Source organism: Lepisma saccharinum, chromosome 1 (genome assembly GCF_977018435.1).
Source record: "Lepisma saccharinum chromosome 1, izLepSacc3.1, whole genome shotgun sequence".
Lineage (NCBI taxonomy): Eukaryota > Metazoa > Arthropoda > Insecta > Zygentoma > Lepismatidae > Lepisma > Lepisma saccharinum.
Genome location: NC_139229.1, coordinates 142,092,815 through 142,119,085, shown reverse-complemented (window position 1 = coordinate 142,119,085; position 26,271 = coordinate 142,092,815). Strand labels below are relative to the sequence as shown.

Below are 26,271 nucleotides of genomic sequence, written 5' to 3'. Positions count from 1 at the left end.
TGTGGTGTCCAACGATACATAAACTTGTTTTGTGTAGCTTTGGGTGTCATTCTTGTGTATCTTTGGAAGATGTTTTTTGAAGGTCTAATTTCAGCGTCTTGTCAAAGCAGTCGTCAAATTTATCATGTTCACATAGCGTATTTAATCGATAGTATTTATGTCACATGTCATTGTCAGTTCACGTTGTTTTGATTGTGGGTAATGTTTCTGTCATTATCTTCCACGGTCTGTCTTTAGAGACTGTAAATTTCGTGTGGTGAAGTGCAAGATGAATAATCATAAAATGTTCGACTTTTAGCAAAAATGTCCTCCGCGACGGTTAATACTGAGTGATGTATGTGCAGGTAATATTGTGAAGAACAAGTCGAACTATAGATCTTGGTCGTGGAAGCAATGGGTGGTGAGCACAACGCTCTCTTCACGTTTTTGCCCGTAAGATTATCCACGAGAATGGATTTGGTATGATCTAATATTTTGTTGAACAACAGTGAAGAGTGCAGCTAGTAGAGTAAATCGAAATGAACCGACTGGATAACCGGATAACGTGAGAGATATCAAAAGGAATAAATTAAATAACGATTTGAATATATACCAGAGGACGAGAAAGTCAAGACCAAATGAACTGAAGCATTTTAGAATGAATGGGAAGTAGAAAGGATAATGCAGGATTTGAATAAAAATTTGAGAATAATGACACGGTTCAAATCCGGAACTAGCGGGATTGCAGCGAAATTTTAGCGATGTGTGTACCGATAGTAACAAAGCTCGGATCTAGAACCACGGGAGTCTGCATGTAAAGTGTCAACGATATGTCACAGGGACCATGCATCCTTGGCAGTTGGAACAACCGGTCATTGAACCCTCTGACGAGAGGTTATCAAATTCTGCATTGTTGTCACGTTGCTTACTCAATGTTTTGTCTAGTACCTGGAGACGCGATTTTTGCTCTTTCAGCGATAAAGCGACGAAGAACGGATTTTTCGCGGTTTCAGTAATTGCTGAAAATATCCTTGCAATGCAAGGTTGGAAAAACCTAGTTATTTGGTTTAATCCATGTTTGTTGGTGTTGTGTTTATATTTTAATTGTAGCAATACTAACAGATATGTTATGCAATCTGATATATTTTTCTTGCAGGGCCTCACCTGGAGCGTCGTTGCTTTGTAATCAAGGTGTCCCGGGTTCGATACCCGGTGGAAGCACATAGTTGTTCGGATCCCACTTTAAAGTGTAGGTCCAGTTCCGATTAGCCTTACTGTGCACAAAGTGGACTTAAACACCAAATCAAACCAATAATTTTCTTGCATTAATATGTTACACTAAAGATTTATTTATAATCTTGAAAACAAATTGTATTGTCGTAATATTGAACACGACAGAATATACATTGCTTGAATCTTGCTATCACATGCAGATAGCATTTTGCATAGTAACGAAGCTCAGGCGTCTGGTGTCTCATCCAGTAGAATCTTCTATTTTGTCTTGTTCATATGTGTTTGCAAATGTTCTTTAGTCAATTCCGTCGTAGCACCATTCATTCATCTTTGCGCTTAGCCAAAAGTGGCAGAAAAGTAAAGTTATTCAAATCAAATAAAAAAAATTACACTTGTGGTAACGTCTTAACTCAGATGTAAAGTTTATCCATTTCTTATTGCATGACATTTCTGACTCATTATTCCAATAACGCTAATTCAGTCATATTGGCATGTAAACATAGATGATATTGACCTCCCCGGTGGCGCAGTGGTAGCGTCGTCGCCTTGTCATCAAGGGGTCCGGGGTTCGATACCCGGTGGAGACATATAGTGGTTCGGATCCCACTCTAAACGGTAGGTCCAGTCCCGATTAGCTTCTATGTGCATAAAGTGGGCTTAAAACACCAAATGAAACCAAACCACAATATAGATGATGTATTTTTAGCGTGGCATTATCACTTCACGCTAATGCACGGTGTGGATTATGTATTTCATGCTGCTGCTTTTAAGCAAGTGCCGGGTTGTGAATTTTGTGGTAACATATTTGCAGCGTATCAAATTCTCTGATTTGTAGCAACAAGAATGTTACGATACAGCGGCGTGTACAGGAATTTCATCATGGTGGTACGATTTTGAATGGGCGCGTCATCCAGACGTGAAATTCGATAATATCACATGTGAAACTGGGATCAGCGTGTATTAATGTGCAAGTGTTTTGTGGGAAACAGTAAAGACGCCGATTTTTCTCTTTACATCTGTCGTCACGGATTTTGATATGTTGTTGTTAGCTGTTTGGAGTTGACAAGTATCAAATCTTAGTTTCTTATTAGTTATTTTCGTATTCTTTTCTCATTGTCGTCCGTGTTCTGCCACTTAGGCTAATCGTGAAAATAAATTAATGGAAACACAGCCGTCTTTGCAACCAAAGGGGTTTGAGTTCGATTTCCGGTGCACATTTCACAGCTGAGATCCCATTTAATTGTAGGTTCAGTTCCAATTAGCCTAGATGTGAATTGCCGGCCCCTGCGGCGGAGTGGTTAGCATATCGCGCTACGACGCCAGGGGTCCCGGGTTCGAATCCTGGCCTGGGCATGGGTGTTTTGTGAGTGTCCATTCATCAATTTCATCATATCATCACTGATCCTCATCTTCGCAAATTAGCCAAAAGTGGCAGAAAAGCGAAGTAAAATAAAAAAAAGTCAGTCAATCAACCTAGATGTGAATTAGGTCAACGTAACTTTGACGATGAATGGAACTTACAGAAAGTTGACGAAAAGGACACCCACAAAGAAATCATATGAAATTGATCAAGGGACACTCACAAACATCAATACCGAGACCGGAACTCGAACCCGGAACCTTAGTAGCGAGATCGTGACTCGTGAGTCGACCACTCTACTCCCCCCTTCCACCGAGGCAGCCAAGCGCTATGTTGTAGAAACGTATTTCGGAAAACTTTTGTTCGCATCGTATTGTAAGAGACTATTTTCCATAATAATGCGGTACACTGGGCAAAATTATAGTTGTGTTTACATTATCCTTTAAGGATAATTAACTGAGGATTGCGTGGTTGCTACATCCTAACCCCCTGCAGGCACAACACGCGGGAATGTGTTTGTTGCCCACTCCTTCAAGTGACGTCATTTCCAAGCATGACGTAATGGCATCAGACCAATCATTACATTTTCTAATTACAAAGATGCGCGTTCATACAGATAAAAGAAATAAGTATGACGCGAATGGTAATTTGCCCTTTTCGCAATTTTTGGAAATTTGCATTTGGAAAACGAAAGGATAAGATGTCCGGGATCGCTTTTATGGGTTCGCAACGCGTTACGTCATCAATAAGATTGTTGCTGATGCGAGCGGGACGGCAACAAAGGTTGTTAATGTCTTTTAGGATTGGATGAGGAAATGTGGGTGTGGGAGTCTGGTTGGAAGAGTTGCGAACAAGTCGGGACTCCGGTTATGGAGAGCTATACTGCTCGAATTTCAAGCTGCTGGCGGCTGAGAAACAACGAATCAGTGATCTTTTGAATTCTCTTCGACTGACATCGGACATTTTCGTGTCGCAAAGGCACCCGAATGTTGAAGGCGGGACGAAACAAATGATGATCGGAACGCAGGGGGAGGGAGAGTTATCAGCACCGTTACTCGATAAAAGTTGCACAATAGTACACAAAACACTGTACAACACAGACACGCTTGACAACGTGGTAACGTGAGAGCGATGTTACCCCTACAGCTTTCCAACTGAGAGCTATGTCGCACAAAGTACGTCAGCCGCCAGGTGGGCTTGTCATCAGCATAGTTAGAATTTTGATGCAGCTTCTAGCTACCCGTGACTGGCGTTTTTCCTTTTTGCTCTAATTTCAGGCAATATTGGAATTATAATGACCGCTTTACCTATTCCTCTCCATTCTTGCTCATATATTATTCCCTTCGCGATTAATTAAGTGCAAGCAAGAGTGATAGCGAATACAATTCCCGTACATTACACATTTTAACGCTATGCATTGGGGGCTCCAGCATGTAGGAATGTTACTTTATTTAATTTCTGTAATAAGGTATCACAGCAACCTTAGATTTTTCACAGTTATCCACTGAACCAGTTTCATCTCTCTAGCTACTTTCTGGATTTAGTGTATCATAAGCGAGTATAAGTTCCGCTAAATTTTTCTTAATAGACACTCCAACTCATTTGTTTCAGATTAAATGTCTTGATTTCTGTTGTTGTTGCAAATTATATGATGACGTCATATGTGACATGGACAGTTGACCTCTACAGGACAAGATAGTGCATGTATTGCACACTGGTCTTCTTTTAGATTCGAGAACCAACTTGATTATTTTCACATTTCCCAAGGAAGTACGCAGCTAGTGTACATGCATTATATTCCACACCAGTATCCCCATAACATTCTATTTTTCATAAAACCCAATATATAGTTATTATGTTGCAATATTTACCATTACTCTCCATAAAGCAACTCCCCACCAGATAGAATATTCTGAACAAATCCATTCTTTGAATTCCTGGAAGCGAAAAAAACATCGAACGTTGCAACATTGCCACGTCTTTTACCGTGTTTTCAGTTTCTTGATGTAGAACCACTGTAGAACCCTTCGAAATGTTCTCAGTAGCTATGTATATACATCTTTTGCCAACTTTTTACTTCCCAGACTACATTTCTGGAACTTTAGGAGCTTGCGCTATGAACCGAGATACCGTTTTCGTAATAATAGCTTTAAAATTCATTAGTTGTTCATAAACAAGGGCTGGAATCAGCCAGCTTAGCTGTTATTGCATTTGAACGAAATCGAACACTGGACTTTTGGTTACTGTTGCGCTACATTTATGAGTGTCTTTCTCTTTGTCTTTCTTCCTTTCTTTTTTGTCTTTCTTCCTCTTTCCACCTTTTCTACTCCTCTTTCTCTCTGCCCGTCTCTTTTCTCTGTATTTCTTTCCCCTCTCTCTTCTTTGTCTTCGTATTTCTCTCTCTCTTTCTTGTCTTTCGTTCTCCTCTCTCTCTTCCCCTGCTTTCTGTCTTTTCTTCCTCTGCCTCTCACTCTCTCTTTTTATGTGTTTCTTTGGTTTTGCTCTATCTTCCTCTCCATCTTTCTTACTTCCATTTGCATTTCTCCTTCTCTGCCCTTCTATTCTGTCTTTCTTCCTGTTTCACTCTGTTTCTCTTGTCTTTTTCCTTATCTTTCTCTCAGAGAGAGATGGTTCGTTGCTTTGATTGGTATATTAATTAACGTAGTGTAGCCAACTCATAGTAGAGGAAGAACCAACTACGTCAAACAGTTCTTTTCCACTTTGTCGAACCATACCTGTGGGTGCGTCCTATACTGAGAGTGAAGTGCAGTGTCCGTTGATAACATGGCTTTTACTGATGGCTATAATTTTACGTGCGTGGGTGGACCGGGCTCCGAGCTTGGTTCGGACACGTGCCCGGAAGTTTCGGTAATTGATCCATCACACACATTGGCATTACCTGCAGGGAGGATACGCGACCTTTGGAGATAGGCGGCAGGTGAGGAGACTTGGGAAAGCCATTACTGATAATGGCTGCCAAATACGGGGGAGGGGGTAATTGAAGGGGGCGAGCTAAGTAAGTAAAATCGGTTTCCATGGCGACCTTTTTCATTGCGAGGGAGTTGCTGCTCGATGCTGCTTTTCCCACGTAGAGGCACGGGAGGGTCCACTCGACCAATGACTCTGTTTAAAACCCTATGCGATTTTCATATCCCGTGTAAACCGAGACCTGGTAGTATCTCGGTCTAGTCTCGAATATCCGTCTCGTCCTCGTCTCTAGTCTCGAAATATAGAGTATCATCAAAATAAAAACAATGTGTCACCGCCACAGCGGCAAAGAACCACTTTTTTTTTTTTGTTTAGAAAGCTCCTTTCCACGCTACGAGCCCTCGAAAGCGCGATGTTATTCTGAATATGGATGCAACTAGGTAACACAGGCTCATAAAAGCCACTAATGGTTTTACTTTATAATTGGTGTAAACAAAATATGTGACTTAATCGATAAATAATCAGATAGATATCTGGTTGATATATCTGAAGTAAATTAAACTCAGTTTTCGCAAATGTTTCAAGTATAGCGATATATGTAACGATTGATTGCGTTTATTTTATTTCGCATTTCTCCAGCTTCTAAACACGCCAGAAAAGAGAATATTTTTACTGTTCTTTTTTTTTTTTTTTAATTCTCTTTCCTGACAGTACCAAGCCTCTGTTAAGTGTGAGGGGAAGCTGCGTCAAGGTTGTTTTAATCAACATATTATCATATTGGTGAAGGTCGTGTGTGCTGGGCGCATTTTTCCCACTTTTCATTGTGGTTACTCTTGGGAGGGCGCATTTTTCCCACTTTTATTGCGAGAGCGCACTTTTCCCGGGCGCATTTTTCCCGACACCTTTCTGCCACTTATGGCTAATCGTGAAGATGAGAACGAGTGATGATATGATGAACGGACACTTGAAGAACACTTGGAAGGGTCTGGCTGAAGGCACATCCAGCTTCTAACACGTCGCGAAAGTCGGTTACCAAAACATGCTCATAGTACGAATCTTAACCCTCTTAAACAAATAACATGCATTATTTTCACAGTTACAATTCTAATAATGCCTTCGTTGTTAGGTTAGGAGGTCCTGTTTATCAACAGATTTTCCGGACGTGTTAGGACCTGGCTGTGCTAACTACTCAGCCACGGAGGGCAGCAAAATCTCCAACGAGACTGAGTGTCCTGAAAAGTGTGGTTTTGTTCTTTGGTATCATTAATATTGAGAGCGTGACATATGCAATATTTTGGTTTTGCATTCAATGATCATCCACGCGAACTGTTTTCTAGCATAATAAGTGTGCATGCCCTTCGGGAAACTATTATGTTTATTAAGATGGTGGAATGTAACGGGTTTGGGATTATTTACAAACCGAAATTTGCTTTCAGAATCTACACTTTTACTGCCCCGCCATCTTTTATTACCATTTAAACATCGGTTGCAGCAATCCCGAGGACAACGTCGCACGAAGCACATTCTTTGGGAAGGCCATTTGGCCATAATAGTCAGGCACCACCCTGCAATTTTCCTAGAAAACCCAAACATGCATTGTTTCACCTCTGGCTGCCTGACGCATGGTCGGCATAGCTTTCGCTTCAAGCTGCCACGACTCTTATGTCATCCTTCCATGTCGCATTCTTCCGATAGTTTTCTATCAAGAAGGTTGCTGCGACGGAGCACAGCATACATGACCTTAGGACATTGACCTTCCTCTCGCACGCGTCAGGACATATTATAGTTCTCTGATATCACATGTGTGGCATTGCGACATATCAGTGTCGGGTCTTGATTGTAACGAAGAATGATGACTATAGTGTAGCCTTGACCGAAAGTTATGCTCCGCTGCAAGTTTGAAATGTCTGTCTGAATTGCTTGCATAAGCTTATGGGAGCTTCTGGTTTATTTTTTCCCTCAGATTCTACATTAGTTTGCTCTGAAATTCGCTATTTTTTGCGTTTTTGTGCTAAAATGTGAGTTATGCCTTGCGTGTTTGTATAAAACATGAGTTATTTTTCGTATTTTGTATGCAAAAACTGCGGTTGTATTCAACTTTTGGTGCCGAAATCGTTGTTATTTTCTTGTGTTTTGTGCAAAATAAGAGTTATTTTTAACTTTTCGTGCAAAAGGCTGGTATTTTTCGCGTTTTGGGCGAAAACCTGTCATTCTTCGCGGTTTTGTGCAAAACACAGTTATTTTTGTATTTTCTGCAAAAATCGTGGTTAAGTTTCGCATTTTGTGCAAAACTAATTTTCTCGCGTTTTTGTATAAAACATGAGTTATTTTTCGCTTCTTGTACAAAACTGGTAGAATTTTTACGTAATTCCTAGTCGTAGAAATCTACACGTTGAATAAAGAGTTGTAAAATATAAACAAGTCACAAATTTTATAACAATAAAACGTATATTAGTCTTACTTCGGCGTATAAAGTCTGTTGTTCTTTTACTGATGACCAACTGAAATTTACAATAATTTTCATAAAATTATGATAAATCTTATGTTTGGTAAAAATTAAACATTTATTTATTTATTTATTATCCTGCGCACAACAGGCATCTGCCCTTTTACAGTGCACAGTAAATGTCTTACATAGGATTTATACACATCAAAATAATATTTATACACATTTCAGATATTAAAAAAAAATACATATAGGGGTTATATACAGGGTGTCATTTTAATGGCACCCACGAACCACGGAAACGTGTAGAGGACATCAAAACAAATAACTTTTCTCAGTAACATTTTTCTCGTTGGTGCGTCGTTTCGGCGCTACAGTCGTTCAAAAAAGCCCGTTTTGCCGCCTGAATGCTGGCAACCACACACAACATTTGATTGCATTTGTGACGTCATAACCCGTCGTGAAGCGATGCGTTCCAGGCTTGCCAGGAACACGTATATTCTGTGAAAAATGACATAGATACAATCAGCCACATTATGTACCGTAAAATTAAACGAGAAAACACGTTCTGTAACCTTCCAGGAAGTAAATAAACGATACTAAAAATGGTAGAATGAAAATCGAATTCAAGTAAAAGTGGTCATATCGAATTTTGTCTCAGCTTACATGTTAGATATTTGCAAATGTAGTTACCAAGTTGGCATCTACAATTTAGTCTTATACACTTCGTCCTTCTGATACTAGTTGTCTGTGACACACTGAACATATATGACAAAATAGAAATGATAGAACTCAATATTCAGGGCATTATGAGGCAAGTGGCAAAAATGGTTGAAAATTCAGGGATATAAGTAGTAGTAATACAAGCTCTCCGACGACTGTGTTTATCTATGCACCGGATACACATGTAATAGTTTGTAACTGTGAACAGGACACTACATTCGCTACTGATTCATCATTAGATTGTTACTGTGGTTGTACGTGTTTTAGCCGAAATGTAACAACGTGAACCTCGGATATCAGCACAAAAGTACCACATGGCATCTGGACACAAACCTGTAGATATCAACCTTGCAACGAGATTTGCAAATATTTGACATGTAGCTGGCCGTAAACAGCCACATCTAAACAGCCGCATGTAAGCTGTAAATCTAATGAAATTTATTGTTGTTGATATTTGATATGTAGGCTGAGACAAAATCCGATTTTGACACTTCATTTTGAATACGTTTATTTACCATTCTCATATTCACTTCTCCCTCCCCGGAGATGATTGCTGATCTTCTGGCTGGTAGGCTATGATGTTCGGTCTTCTGGACGCGTTTCTAGCTTCGTTTTACAGCTAATAATGTGGTTGGCAGTTTGTTATTTTTCACAAAATTTGTGTGTTCCTTGCAACCCTGCCGTGTGCTGTTTCGTCGCAGGAAATGACGTCACAGATACGATCAAATGTTGTGTTGGGTTGCCAGCATCCAGGCGGCAAAACGGTCTTTTTTGAACGGCTGTAGCGTCGAATCGACGCACCAACGAGAAAAATGTTACTGAGAAAAGTTGTTTGTTTTGGTGTCCACTATACGAATCTAGGTTCCGTGGGCGCCATTAAAATGACACCCTGTATATCGTCCTTAAACATTACCGTGGATAAAAAAATTAATCAAACCTTATACAATTACATTCATATACAGGGTGATTCTAAAGGTATAGTACAAACGAAAACCACAGATACCTCCCATGAAATAGAGACGAAAGTTCCCCTTCCACTTTGCCGAGAGATGCCTCCGTGAGGAGCTAGACAACGCCGAAAACGTGTGAAAATGAACTTCACACCTCTGTACAGCCAGTACCAGTGAAGATAGAAAGGCGGAACAAACGAAGTCAAAAGGAACACTAAAGTCGCCCATCCGAAAAACACTAGGCGGCAGCTGCGCAACGCATGCGCATGGGGTTCCACAAAGGAAATAGGAGTGTCCCGCAAGACAAGTGAAGGGAAAGGGTAGCGATCGACAACGGTAGGGAGAAAAGAAGCAATGAAGCATGAAGTAACAATTGCACAGCGGGAAACAAACACATGCAGCGCGTGGGGAGTCCCCAAACACAGTCGGGAGACACCGCAGCAAGAACAAAGCACGGTTCAACAAAAGAGAAAGAGGACCGGACGGGGAATGGTACCTGTCAAGGAGACAACAAATGCGGGACGAGGGATTCCCCGTAGCAGCACCGAGGGGATGTCACACAGAGATCGTGCGCCAGCAGGACAAACACAGCAACTACGGGCACAGGAGGTTTATTGCCACGCAAAGGTGCACTTACAGATAGGAATAGTACGTAGTACGTAGTCGTACCCGGACTGACGTTGTTACAAAAGTTGCTCAAATTGACGACCACCACATTCAATGCAGTCATTGCAGCATCGCAGGAAATTCTGGCGAACCCTATCAAAAATCCCTGGCATGGTACACACCTCGGCCGATGCTGCAAGTATCCGCGCTACCAATGTTTCCTTGTCAGGCACCGGGGTCTCGTAGACGAGTGTTTTCACATGGCCCCACAAGAAGAAATCCATTGGTGTGAGGTCAGGCGAACGGGCGGGCCAGGGGACGGGGCCCTCTCTGCCGATCCAGCGCTGTGGGTAGGTATGGTGCAAAAGGGTTCGCACTGTGCCATCAAAATGTGCAGGTGCTCCATCCAATTGAAACCACATACGATGTCGCACGTTGAGGGGGTACATCTTCTAGCAGCTCTGGAAGGACTGATGCAAGAAAGGTGCGATAGAGGCGGCCATTTAAACGTGGTGGCAGCAGGTATATGGACCGATAATCTGTTCATCGATGATACCTGCCCAGATATTCACTGCAAACTGGGTCTGATGGTGCACCTCGACTGCTGCATGTGGATTTTCATAATCCCACACATGGCTGTTTCGGCAATTGAAGATGCCCTCACGGGTGAATGTTGCCTCGTCCGTGAAAAGCACATGGCGCAAAAAACGGGGATCGTCGGTACAAAACTGCAACAGTCGTTGACAGAATTCCACACGTCGTGGGTAATCCCCAGCCTGCAACGCGTGGACTCGCTGTGGATGATAGGGATACAGCAGATCATCATGAAGGACACGCCACACTGGCGACTGTGATACTCCCACTGCACGTGCAATGCTACGGGTGCTAGTGGACGGTGTGTCGTCCACGCGAGCAAGTACGTCCTCCTCGACCGCCGCGGTGCGCACATGTCTTGGGTGACCGACATGATGGCCTGCGCGTAACACACCCGATTCACCAAGGGTACGGTGCACGTTCGAAAACAACCTGCTGTCGGGTTGTCGCCTCTCCGGATACCGTCCGCGATAAAGGCGTGCAGCTGCTCGGCCATTGCCATCTGCAAGGCCGTAGACAAAATGCATGTCCCTCAGTTCTACAAATGTGTAGCGTTCCATGGTACGGTGAGGATAGTGCCAATTATGGAATACTGTAGTGCAGTGCACAGGTGGCACACACACACACTCTGGTCACAACGGCTTCGAAACAACGTACTCAATTGTCGTACGTCAAGCACACCACCACCGCACCGGCTCTTTCACTGACACGCTCCCTGACGCTGCACTTCCAATCAGCCCACACGTCCGCACGGCGCTGTGGTACAATCAGCTGACGTTCCTGAGCCACCCGTGCTTGTGCTCTTCACTACCTGACCACTGCCGTCAGGTGGGGCCATGTACTCTGGGGCCTTGTCATCGTGGAACACATGTAGCGTCCTTCATTCTTGCCCCATTCACCCACAACACGTACTTCGTCCGTCTTGCTCGAGCCGACGGGGAGCACTACGTACGATCTTGTGGTGTTTGTTGTGTACAGTCTTAGAAAAAAATACCTGGGCCACGGGACGTAGAATTTCGTAACGTCTTAAAGCCTGTTGTTTATGCAACCCAAATAACAAAATATTCGCTTAAGTTTGCCTGGTGATTCTGACTTCTCGGGAAGGATTGAGCTTTGATAGCATGAGTCACATGACTCGTGCCCCAGCCACAACAAACAGCTGGGTGCTACGATGCCTCCAGAAGAAAATTTCAGGAACTGGTTTCTTGACAAGAGCTACTCGTAAGGAAATACTATTCTATCAAGTGATATTAGAGTCATTGTCAAGAAGGTTCGCTGAAATGATGGTTCTCATCACAGACCACATGCCACACGTTAATTGTTTAAGTCTAGTTCATGCACTGGACCTACAGATTAAAATGGGATTCGAACCAAATGCCTCTCTACTTGGTATTGAATTCGGAAGCCTTTCATTACATGGCGAAGACGTTACCACTACGACATCAGAAAGGCAATGGAACCCCTTGAGAAAGAGATAAGCGAAAATTGCTACCTGACAAACCATATTTGCCCGTAAATTTTAAATATAAGACAATATTTTGTACTGACAGTTTCGAACCGTGGGAGAGGCATATATTTTTTTGTACCATCGTCCATTTCACGAGTTTATAATTCTTCCTCACCGACACGAGTAACGCGAGTGGTAGAAGAAAAGCGAAGTAAAATAACTGAAACAGAAATAAAAGGAAAAAGCGAAATAAATTTTATTCATAATATTCTGCAGTCACTTGAGTTGTATTCACGGGATGCTATCTTTAAAGAAAGCCGTGGTCTCTTCCTTGCCTTTTTCGCTTTCTTCGTGCTCTTGCTTCCCCCGTCACGATTGGTCTAAAACTAATTAATGCGACGTTAATTAAACAATCCAAACAACGAAACAATGCACAATCAACTGCACAAAACATCATTCCAAATGTTTTCGAATCGGAAAACAATTGAGATGCTGTAAAATGACTTAAGATGCAGTAATAAAGTGGGAATTCGGTACCGTATAGAATTAATTCGGTAGAGATGTTCGATTTGATTGGATGTTTGTTATTTAGATTTGCTATTCTTTCACTTTTGGCAAATAGCGACGATGAAGATGAGTGATGCTATGATGAAATTGATGAAGGGACACTTACCAAGGACACCCACGCCCAAGTCGAGATTATAACTAGGGACCCATGGCATCGTAGGGCGCTGTGCTAACCACTCCTCCATGGAGTGGACATTATAGCATATTTTGTGTGCTCAATTGGGATCAATCAATGGAATGAATAGGCATATTATATGATTAATAAATTCATATCATAATACCACGTCGTATTATTCGGCACGAAGTAACATCAGAGACATTCAATCTTGCATTTTTGCCTTTCAACTAATTCTTTGAATTCAGGTTAATCACAACAATAAGATAAATTATGAAGAAAATGATAGTGAATGTGGGATATTGACAGTTATTACGAATTACCTGACAGAAACAACATTAAGCAGGCTCGGTGGTCAAGCTCATTAAGTGATTGACATTCGATATCGTCGCCAAAGTTATCGGGTTTGAGTACCGTCCTTGTCGGGGGTGTTTGACTATTTCGTCATCAATTTCATGTAATGGTCACTCGTCCTTATCGTCGCGATCATCGAACAGGGAATAAAAATTATAAAAATAAATACGATGGAAGAGTACTTATTTCATCTCTCACGAAATCTCCTACAAAACCGGAATATATAAAATACATGTATATTCATTCACATACATTTTCGATTTCTATATTTAACGGGAGAGCAATTTTCAATTCGACAAACCGAGAGGCGGAGAAACTGTCAAGTCTCGTTTCATCTTGGCACCTCCGTAATCGAGTTGTTCTGTTTGTCATTGGCTTTGTATTGGCAATTATTGTCATTATTCTTCCCCTGCAGGTAAACCATAACGATGAATTATGATGAAATGAAGCAGATAAAAGGGCAAGAACAAGAAAGTCATGCCTGTTCGGGACTCCAACCCAGAACCTTATGTAACGAGATTTGAAATTCTGGAGAAGGCGTCCGTGTTTCGCTTGGTTTTCTCTTTCCTCTACTTCTCTTATATTATCATACATGTATAATAAAAATGGATCTGATACGATATGTTGCGATTCATAATTGTGCTGGTTAGATGCTACAGATGTGAACTCCAACCTGCAATATATTATTCCCTTTTGTTTCGTATCTGGTTGAACATGAAATTTTCTTACACTGTGACAATTTCTTTCTTAGTTTTGGTTTGGTGCACAGATATGCTAATCTGGACTCGACCTTCAGTTTAAAGTGGGATACTAACCACTATGTGCATCCATCGTGTATCAAACCCGGGATCCACTGATTACAAGGCGACGACGTTATCACTACTCCATCGAGGAGGCCCCATGACAAAATGTTATTCACTCGATCTCTACCATAATTTACTTCAGCATTTACATTTTCGTTTTCTTCTTCTTTTTTCCTTTTGTTAACTACTCTTATACAACTCTTTTTGCGTCTTCGAATTTCTTCTTGTTTCAGGAAAAAATAATACATGCAGGCTCTATAAAAATCCCCCGTTCAAATAGATAAAACGTTCACTCTCGAGAACTAATTTACATGTTTATCACTAACGTAACCATTAGAAAACTATTGAAATGTTAACTGATATAACTGCAGATGAAACAATACTTACAGCCACTAACGAAATATCTATTCTTGTGTAGCCTCACAGACAAGTATCTGCTGAGTCATTCACTCTTGCTGACTACGGGCGAAGGTCACTGAACTAAAGGGTGGTGGCAAGCAAGCAGGCTTCTGTTCTACCAAAGACGAGGTCACGTGTTCCAGTTATCAATGGCGTACGAAATAAGGAGGAACACAGCTATCTGACGTATGTTTTGGTCCCGTCATTGCACGTAGACAGTGGCGTATGCTATGCTGGTTCTAACGAGTGGGTAATCTCCGACCTTTTGATCCTCAAACTCCAAAAGTTTCCGTGCAATTTATGTCACGCTCCATATTGGATTTAGGAATATTGTGTCGGAATGTTTGTCTTATTGCTACGATCACAATCAATTAATTCTCGTTATTGCAGTTTACTATACGCGTAGAATTTCAAATAATAAAACAAGACAGTATTATAAAGCTATAAAAAAACAGCCTGTGAAATATAAAAATGAAAGACGTGCACTAGTGAAATAAAAACCCGCAATATTAATTGAAGTGCAAAATTCAACTTACTCCAGGACCCGATTACTTGTGCCGTACTACATCCAAAGCACGCTGTTTGTCCAGTTGCACGTCAATACGTGTCTGGGCGAAAGATTGCAGCTTAACAAAGGAAGTTATGTGACTTTTGGATTTTTCATGTTTGGCACAAGTGTTGCAAAAATTACAGTCACGCGTCCATACATTATTTTCAGCCCCGAAAAGTAAGCACGGCGAACAAAAATGCAAAGCTTATTAACACTTATACTTCCTGTCAACCATGGTGTTTTGTCATAATTTGCTTGCGAAAATGCCTCACATATTCCCGATTTTGTCTTTGTGTGTAGAAATAAGTTCAAGCGATGACACTGGCCTACCTGTATTAACAATTTGCAACTTCTCCTGAAAAGATCTTGTTCCAAAAGGTTTCACCAGCAAATCTTGTATCACATCCATTACCCTTTAACACAGCACTATCACGACAAACACTAACACCTAAATAAATAATAAACACGAAGCACAGCACGAAGCCAACGACTACACGCATTCAGTTTCACGCGCCAAACTTCTGTTGTTGTGTTCCTGGCTCAGAATGAAATTCCCTATGAATAATAAAAAAAATCCCTTTCCGAGCTCGAAATGACAGGTTTTTAAAAGTTCGAATCATTGCAGGTCAGAGTCAGAATTTTATTTCGGGATGGGGATCATCCCTTATTAGCAGCCGCCACATAAATTTGAAACAGTGGGGTTAGAAGTCCTGAAGATGAATCTCAGATTATTACAACGTATTAAGCAAAGTGTTTAATCCTGCTAATGAAGTAAAATGAATTACCACTATACACTTTTTAAATTAGATATTTGTAGGATTTCGGGGAGGGGGGTTTCCCTTTAAAAAAATATTCAGTTCCGTGAGAGAAGTATTCTCGCTGCTTTTGAAGATTAGAGAGGAGAAACAATCACTATTTTTGTAAATACAAGGATGGGGGGAGTCAGCAAATAGGTGCTTTAATTGCTTAAGCCTTGAATTTTAATTCAGTTTGCTTCATCTTCAATATTTAAGCTTTTCCCTTTTGATAAATTTATGTTCAAGTAACAGAAATCAGCAAGACAGAAGCAAATGTAAAGTGAAAATTAGCGTAGAATTGGTTTGCCCATGTTATTCAGTTTTCCTGTTCTTCGCACTCTACCGGGTACGTTTTCCCTAGTTGAGCGGAGGGAAGGGAAAAGGCTCTCAAGGTTGAGAGTGCGACCGGTGGACTCTCACAAGAAGGAGCTTACCCTGGGCACGGGTGTTTCCTCCCCCTCTTTCCTTTGTCCTCCCTCCTCGCCAAGGGTTGTAAGGAAAGCGGGAGGAATGACATCAGGGTGAGATTCCCTGAAGTCATTCCACCGGCTGGAGGAAAAGTGGGTGCGTATAGAGGTCCCTCAACTTTCGTATTCTGTTTCATTTCAGAACCCTATCCGATGTAGGTTTTAGGTTCTGTTTCTGTTCGGTTATTTCACGTTGTCTTCCTGCTTATGTTATTCGCGACGAAGGCTCTGGATTCGATAATCTGGACAATAACGGGATTGTGTTGGTTGCTTGATTTGATGTCTTAAGTTCACTTTATGTCCTGTTAGGCTAATCGTGAATGGACCTACAGTTTAAAGGGGGATCCGAACCACTATGTTCCTCCACCGAGTATCGAACCCGGGATCCCTTAATTACAAGGCGACCACGATCCCACTCCGCCATCGGGGATTGTGTTCGCAACGAATGAATCAAATTTGAGTGATATGATATGCAACCATTGGAAGACTATTGAAAGAAAAGCTACGGGAACCTGCCAGTTTTTCTACTGCAGACAGGAAACCATAAACATGCAAGAGAAGCTTATATTCTATGAAACCTGACGCTATGTGCTCGAATACTGGCTATATATAATCCATAGAGGCATAGCAACGTTAAACAACCTCTTATATGATACATATAGGTTTAAAAAGGTCGAAATACAAAGATTGTGTGCGCCTCACTGATGGCGTAGTGGTAAGGCCTTGTAATCAAGGGGTCTCGGGTACGATACCAGGTGATCGCACATAGTGGTTCGGATCCCACTTTAAACTGTATGCACTTCAGATTAGTCTATCTGTGCCGGTGACTCAGTCGGTAACGCGTCTGACTACCATGCTATAGGCCCCGGGTTCGATCCCCGGCCGGTTCAAGCCAGGGAACTTTTCTAACGTTGGAAGCGGCCCCGGCGCCCACCCAGCGTCGAATGACATGGATACCTGGGGGAAACCCTGGGGGTAAAGGCGGTCAGGGGCGTGATGCTGATCACATCACCCCCCACTCACGAACGAATCAAGAAAGTATGGGGCGGCGTGATGCTGATCACATCACCCCCACTCACGAACGAATCAAGAAAGTGTGGGGCGTTACCCCCACACCCCCTATACGCCTTCATGGCGTAGCGCTAAGCACAGGTGAGAACTTTACCTTTTTTTGCATAAAGTGGACTTACAACAAAATTTAAAATTGCGATAAAAATTATGATAAGGTATTAAAGAATTGGGTCTAACACATTTTTTTATTGTTTACCAATGACCTTGTTAACGGTGGAAGCGGTCCCGGCGTCTACCCAGCGTCGAATAACATGGGTACCTGGGGGAAACCCTGGGGGGTAAAGGCGGTCAGGGGCGTGATGCTGATCACATCACCCCCACTCACGACCGGATCAAGAAAGTGTGGGGCGTTACCCCCACACCCCTTAGCAGCTTTAAGAAACCTGATTTTTGGGGGGGGGGGGTTACAAATGCCCTTTCTGCTCCCGTCAAGTTACGCCTATGAAAAAACAGGAATTCAAAGTAAAAGACTGTCCCGACTAAATCGGGAGACACGTCTGATAGATTTACAATTGGGAAAATCATAATTAAGCGTGTAGTTGAAAACAACCTATTTTCATATATTGCATGCAGCTCTACTTTTTCTGCAATGTGGATCAAGAACTGGGGACGTGGAGAAGCACAACACTCCACGTAACCAATAGTCACGTGACCCCTCTTTGCTTTCCTGTCATGTTGACCTTCGCGTGGAACACATTTCTCGGTGTTAAGACAGGCAAAATCACCCGATCATCGAAGGGTGCAATATGTGTTGCCTACCCTCCTGCATTACTTGCTCCTATTAAAGCCTTATGGGGAAGAACTTTTTTCCATGACTGTACACCAATGTGGGGTAACCCAGCAGTTGAACAGACGTGCATACCCCCACGTAGATTCATTACACGATTGTCCCACGCAGTTTATCTGTCCAGCCTTGCTCGGCCCGGTCTCACACCCACGCGGCAGTGTGCGGCTGCGGTGGTGTGAGGCCACGTTTGGTTTCGGAGCGGAAGGCTGCGGCCGAGGAGGGACTCGAGTTGTTCGGCTGGGGTTGCGCTCGGAAGCAAGCAGCCGCGTCAGGTCTGGGAACGGTGGACCTGGTGATCGGGATGGAAACATTCCGACCTCGTCCATTAGTGTCGTCCACCGTACGGAGTGGTGGGGTCCGTACGACACTCCAGCAGCCTTTCGCCCGCTCCCACCCAGCGATGTGCCTCCGGCTTCATTTCTAAGAGGCTGATTGGGCCCCATCACGACGTTTGTTACAACATCAGTACGGGGTACGTGGTCCTATCTGTACGTGCACCTTTCATTAGCAATAACCTCCTGTGCCCGTAGTTGCTGTGTTTGTCCTGCTGGCGCACGACCTCTGTGTGACATCCCCTCGGTGCTGCTACGGGGAATCCCTCGTCCCGCATTTGTTGTCTCCTTGGCAGGTACCATTCCCCGTCCGGTCCTCTTTCTCTTTTGTTGCACCGTGCTTTGTTCTTGCTGCGGTGTCTCCCCACTGTGTTTTGGGGACTCCCCTTGCGCTGCACCGCCAGCGCCGCCATTTCTGCCCCGAACCATGTACGCGTCTGTTACCTGTCGAGTGTCACTGACCACTTTGCTTGCATTCTCGTTGTGTTTTTACATCCTACGTCGTCCTCCCGTGGTTCTGCAACCCAGCACTACTTTTCTCGACTGCACTGCTTCAGTCATGATGTTTGTTTCCCGCTGTGCAATTGTTACTTCATGCTTCATAGCTTCTTTTCTCCCTACCATTGTCGATCGCTACCCTTTCCCTTCACTTGTCTTGCGGGACACTCCTATTTCCTTTGTGGAACCCCATGCGCATGCGTTGCGCAGCTGCCGCCTAGTGTTTTTCGGATGGACGACTTTAGTGTTCTTTTGACTTCGTTTGTTCCGCCTTTCTATCTTCACTGGTACTGGCTGTACAGAGGTGTGAAGTTCATTTTCACACGTTTTCGGCGTTGTCTAGCTCCTCACGGAGGCATCTCTCGGCAAAGTGGAAGGGGAACTTTCGTCTCTATTTCATGGGAGGTATCTGTGGTTTTCGTTTGTACTATACCTTTAGAATCACCCTGTATGTACGGGTATATATATACACATAAAGAAGGTAACAATAATAATAATAGTAATAATAATAATAAAAAAAATAATAAAAATTAAAAAATTAAGCAAGAATGTTGTCCATCAAATAGCGTTTATACTCAGAAAATTTAGCATATATGTCCAAGTGTATGCCCCTCTCTAACCATTCATTATACAAGCTACACATTCTTCGCAGGGGAGCCACTTCTGCGGATTTTGTACGGGTGCGGGAAATTGCAAAGAGTTGCTTTCTTGATCGCAACTTTGGATGAGGGACATAGAAAGCTATTTTTGAAAGCAGAGAGGAAGAATCCAATTTGTCGTTAAGAAGTTTGAAAAGAAAATGGAGCTGATGTATGGTTCTTCTATTTGCAAGGGAGGTAATGTGTAATTTAATTAGTAATTCGTTATAAGGTGTCATCTTTGGATATGCACCATCTATCCTAAAAACTATATAGCGAGTGAACTTATTTTGAACTTTTTCAATAAGATCTATTTGTTTACTGGTTTGTGGACTCCACACTATAGATGTGTATTTTGTAGTCCAAACCATTTACTGCATGTGTAAAGATAAATATTTTTCCTATTTTTTAACAAAACCATAACATTGTCCATTGCTGTTTTAATGTACCGGAAAATTAACTGTTAATTTTGTTACCTGCTGAAAGAAACTGTGCGACAGTTGCTCCCCCCCCCCCCCCCCATGGAGAATATCAGAAACCGTCAACAATAGTACCTCTCCTACTTCTCCCAAGAGATGTGCTGGGGGAAAGTTTACGTTTACGACGTTGTGTGTTTCGACAGTCCCTTCCACCGTGTCCTGTGCTAAGGTGTTTCTCAACCACTGGGCCGCGGCCCTGCACCAGGCCTTGCCGTCAATTATACCTGGTAGCGAGAGGTTCTCCTGAAGTTTTCGACTTGCAGCCCAAAAATGGCAACCACCTGGAAAGATGCCCTTTCCTTCTGGTTTCCAATGCGATTAACAGAAAATTCTTTCCTGACAGGGGCGGTGAGCGATCAATCGAACCGGGACCACGTTTCTTCCCGCCCCCAAATTTGGAGGTTGACGGACGGGAGCCATGGTCAGTTTAGTTTGCCCATCAATTTTCTTTAAGAAATATATTGAAGTGGAAATATTCTTATTAATTTGAAATTATTTTTGTGTCCGAAATGAAACATGCGAATGAAAATGAGCACTTACCAAAGTAATTTAATGATAGTGGCCAGACGAAACTTAAGAGATTACATTCGATTCAGTCGTTGTCAATTTAATTTAAACCAAATTTTATATTCGTCTACAAGCCTAGAAATAATTGTACTAATACTCTCTATGATTATGCCATAATTTATTTAATTAGTATTAAATTTCAAGTGTACAACGTACAAGGTTAAAAAAATAGAAAGATGATTACACGTATAATATTGTTGGGATCGGCGCATGGATTTTTAAGAATCGAATTTACCGGACCGCGGCTCACGATGGTTCAGAACCACTGCGTTCTAGAACCTTGGCTTTATTCTTAGAATGGAGAGGGATTTCAAAAGTATAGAGACACTAAAAGTTTTATATTATTCGTATGTAAGACCAAAACTCGAATATGCATCTGTTATATGGAATAGAGAGACAGCCAAGTACAATGAAGCAATTGAAAGAGTCCAATCGAGATTTCTTAGATTTTTAAAATACAAATTTCAGAAAGTTTACCCCACATTTGAACACTACGACAACCTAATATATGAATGTCGGTTTACAAAGCTGCGACACAGAAGAACGTTACATGAAATAGTATTATTGTGGAAGTTGTTAAATCACGAAGTAGATGCTGAACATCTACTCTGCCAGATTAATTTTCGAATCCCGTCATCGTAAACTAGACTCAAGAATGAAGTTTTTCTTATATAGAAGGCTAGATCGGAAATTGAAAAGAAATCTCCATTGTGAAGAATGTGCATCAGTTACAATAAATTGCTAATCAAGAATAATACCATTGACATCTTTTCTATGAACCTAAGAGACCTCAGTAAAGCCACTATTAACACAATGGCCTAAGCTTAATCATATAATTTCCTAATGAAATGATAAATGTTGTGATAAAGTGTGTGTGTGTGTGTGTGTGTGTGTGTGTGTGTGTGTGTGTGTGTGTGTATATATACATATATACGTGTATTTATATATATATATATATATATACGTGTATGTATGTGTATATATATATATATATATATATATATATATGTATGTGTGTGTGTACATGTATATAATTTCTATCTCTATATTACAGAAATATATGTAATTGTATTCACTATTTATCCTTCATATGGGATCTGTAATTAGGTATGTACTTGTTGAGTTCAATAAATAAATAAACTCTACGTACGAAAGTTAATTTTCAACTGACTAACCACCACTTATCTTTCGATGCGGGTATCCTCAAGAACTTGCAAAACCAAAGGAATACGTTTTAGGCACACGCCTCCTCACATCTCGTCAAGTTTGTATCGAATATGGGGTCCGAGTTTCTTTGTTTGTCCGGAACTGCACTTTTTTCTACTTTATTTTATGTGCAATATGGGACACGGTCATTAGGATGCAGCGATTTTTTTTTCCAAAAACTTGCGTCTTGCTTCCTAATGTTGGTAGAAAAACAATGAGAATTTAAATTAAATTTCTCGCAGTCTCATCAGGGTGTACCAAAGTTGGCAACACTGGCAGTAACCGTGATCCATACGACGAGGATTGGGAGTGAGTCGACAGTGCTGCGTTGAGTCTTGTGTGAGGAACACGCGTTGGAAATGGCAACGGCGATACCGAATCCCGCCAAGTGCGAAGTGCGCGCCGTGATTAGGTTTTTGCAGGCACAAGGAAAGCGTCCATCGGAGACCCACCGAGAAATTGTGACTGTGTACGGGAACGTAATGAATCGTCAAAATGTGGCGAAATGGTGCCCTGCCTTCGCAGAAGGTCGACGTGATGTTCATGATGAAGAGAGAAGTGGGAGGCCGTCAAAACAAACGGAGAGGCATGTTGTCAAGTGGAATCCGCTTGATTCATGACAACGCCCGCCCCCATGCAGCGAATGTCACCAAGGATCTGCTTGCACAGTTTCAATGGGACGTTCTTTCCCATCCGCCATACAGCCTCGACCTTGCACCCAGCGACTACCACCTGTTCCTGTACCTCAAGAAAAATCTTGATGGAAAACACTTTGCCGACCACGATGAAGTCAGGCAAGAAGTCACAACTTGGTTCCAGATGCAGGCGGCGGATTTCTACGATTCAGGGATACAAAAACTTGTTCCACGTCTGAACAAATGTTTGGACAATGGTGGCACTTATGTGGAGAAATAGCCTTTGTATCAGTGTATCAAGTGTAACTTCAGTTACGAGCAATACAGTTATTTTATATCTTATTTTTGGTTTGTATCTTTACTTTCCGGACAAGCCTCGTACTTCGCTTTTTGTGCCACTTTTGGCTAATTTGCGGAGAGGGGGGATGAATGATGATTTGATGATATTTAATGAATGGACACTCACAAATATCCATGGCCAGGCCAGAATTCGAACCCGGCACCCCTGGCGTCGTAACGCAATGTGCTAACCACTCCTCCACGGGGGCCGGCAACATTTCAATTGATAATTGAAATGTATGAGTACATATGTGTCTAGGAGTGGTTGCGTGGAGAGGTTTTGATTTGGGAAATTGCGGTCGTGATATTGGAGGGTTTCCACAAAAGTGATACATACGATTATAAGACAAGAAGGCAGTTGTCTGTGTTTTCTTAATACAGTGAACAACTGTTGAATACTGTTTCTGTCGCGTAGTCAGTGGCGTACGTAACAAGTTGATGAGGTTTATATACCCCCCTACTTTATCCAAATTTCCTAAGAAAACGTCGAATACCTGAAAATATGGTTAATGAAGACAGAATGTTTGAAGAATTAATACCCACCCTTACCTCCATTCTCGATATTTCTGAACATGCTACGGCAACTTTGCGACCATAGATGTCCTCATGATGTAAATATGGTCAAAAACCAAACCTATTGTCTGCAATAAACACACTTGTATTGAAACGCATTGGACTAAACGGCAGGTCCTGATGTCACGCCTGAAGTTTCCACCAACCCCAGAGAAATTTGCTGTCTGCTTCACCACCCCCTCTGGTAACAGTCACGTCCAATCCCACCCTTTGTCCTTTCGCCGTACAATCTGAAGGAAAACACAATTGTTTCCAACTTCTTTTCGTTATTGAACATCGACCACGCTTGCACTGCCTGGAATGCAACAATGGGTTCGATGAAGAGGAAACAATGGTGGCAAGAGAGGGGGGAGGATTTGCATATTGTTTCCATTGTGGCAGGACCGAAGTCGATAACATCGAGAAGGTGATTTGTATGCATGCGTGGAAGCCGGAGAGTGGGAGTTTGTTCGTTTGTTTGTCGTTTCTCTTCGTTTGTGCACGTCTGGTGTTCTTCCTGTCAAGTGTCCACCCATGCTGGGTACCAGGAAGTCCAATCGCGGGGACTTTTCCACGGAGTTGTCCAATTCCACGACATAATTTGCTTTTTAGACGTAGCTTCAGCAACCAGCAAGGAAGTATCCAATGAGAGCATGTGACACCGTTGTGGCTTGATGTCTTTAAACTTACGTGACTTTCTGCATAATTTCCACGGCTCTCAGGCCTGCCCGGGTCCAGAAACACATTCGGGATTGTAAAATTGCCACATCCCCCTTAAGTTTCATTTCAGAAAACCCTTCAGAAGACTTTTTTAGACAGGTAAATGAGTGGAGAAACAAATATGTGGAGAAATATTGAAATTTACATTTTCACGTGTATTGGACGTGTAATAAGTGTTACACTTTACATTCCTCGAGCCATTATAGGCACCATAAAACTGCGCTGTCGCTGTCAGGCATGCTCGATACAAAATTATTCTAGTCAATGTTTTAATACAATGGAACAAAGGTAAATATGCAAAAAGCTGTATCCCGCACAGAATCCAAAATGTGCAATTTGATACAAGTATGTATGATTTTTCTTGTCTCCAGTGACACGTTAAAGTGCATAACGTGATAATGATGCATTTTTGTGCATCAAAATACACAGAGATGTGCATCAAAGTGCTGTTCCGTGCGACACACTAGAAATGCATCATTGAACAGATCAAACACGATCGTTTGAAAAACTGCAAATACATGTTTCACGTCTCAGTTGATGCATCAAAAGTGTATCTACTTTGTCTTGATGCATGTAAAGTTTTGTGTGCAGTTATATGATGCATAATGAATATTACTCTGCGTAAAGCAATGGTTAACATATACAATAAGCTTTAAATATTTTAAGGCATTTGAATGCATGAACACTAGAGTAGATAAAATGAACGAATACTAGAGAAATAACTGTTCAAAAGCGTCAATTTCAGCTGTCATCCATCCAACTACCATAAAAATTTACGAAGACAGTTTTAAAACAATAAACGACCATCATATACTTAACGTAAGTAATGCAATGTGAACAATTAATTTATAAAATATAGTTTGGTGCACACAACTGTAATTAATAATCATTATTTAACTTTATAATGATCAAATATTGAAATAAGAAAAATACTTTTCCGTCCCGTACATTAACAGGCAGACTGTTCAGTCTTAAAGGTTGTAAATACTACGGAAACTTCTAACCGTGTAGTTTTGTAATTGATAGAGAGATCTCACGTTGTTGTGTGATGCTGAGAAATCAATAAATCAGCATAAAGCTCCGTACCCAGTTGTCAGGAACGTCTTCCAACGACCTTGGATCCCGAGTACGTGCGTCGTGTTATAAAGCACTTCGCAACACCTTTTCAGCCTCTGGGAAAACACTCGCCCACATTTCCCTTTCATAGGTGCCCGTCAATAAGGTTGTTCGGAGGCGTTTCTGCAATTGCATGACTCCAGTGTTTGCTCTCGCTCCTGCTGTAAATGATCTCGCCAGAACGTTTTGCAAAACCTTTCACGATCTCTATTTGCGGTGGCAATTTAATGTTTTCTGTTTGTTTTTTTCGATCCAGTGACGACTATAGACATAACAATAAGCATTTTTGTTTTGTTTTTGTAGATTCTTTTACACAAGTAGGTAGGGTTGGGAAAGTTGCTAAAGGAAAAAGTACTATGTTACATTTATTGTTCCTTTGTTTCCAAAAGTAAGGGGTTATCGTTACTCTTTCATACAATAAGCACATTTAACAGTTTACACGTTTCACGTTGTTCTCTGTAGCTCGTGTTTTTTTATGTGTAACCTTACCTGTACAAGTTTAAAAGAACGCAACAAAGCATGCCCTTGGAAATAAACTTCCAGTTATGAATTTATCAATGTAATGTCAAGTAAAGAAGCATCATTCAGAACCATAGAACCGCTTCATGAAGGGACATTGCTTCACAAGCCCCCGCCTGAAATCATCACAGGAATCGAAGCCGTGTGTACGTATAAAACGTAAAATCAGGTGGTGTGAGGGAAATGAGAAACAAGTAATTCAAGGTTCGATACTTATTCTAACTCCAGTTGTAATCTGTTTCTCCTTTTGCCCTTCATTGTTGAAACTGCTGCTGCAAGCAATTCATGTTTTGTCTCTTTCCTCCTCTCTCTCTCTCTCTCTTGTTTCTTCCTCCCATCACCTTTTCTGCTGCTATCTTTCTCCCCTTCTCAATTTCCATTTGCCTCCAGGATGGCGCAGCGGTAGCGTCGTCGCCTTGTAATAAGGGGTCTCGGATTCGATACCCGGTGGAGGCACATTGTGGTTCGGATCTCACTTTAAACTGTAGGTCCAG

The 26,271-nt window shown here is 41.9% G+C and overlaps 1 protein-coding gene across 2 annotated transcripts in view; it reads left to right on the top strand.

Moving 5' to 3' along the window:
* LOC146001912 (breast cancer anti-estrogen resistance protein 3 homolog) overlaps nt 1-26,271 on the top strand; it is a 256,008-nt gene that overhangs the window by 46,145 nt on the left and 183,592 nt on the right. The gene's annotated exons all lie outside the window — the stretch shown is intronic.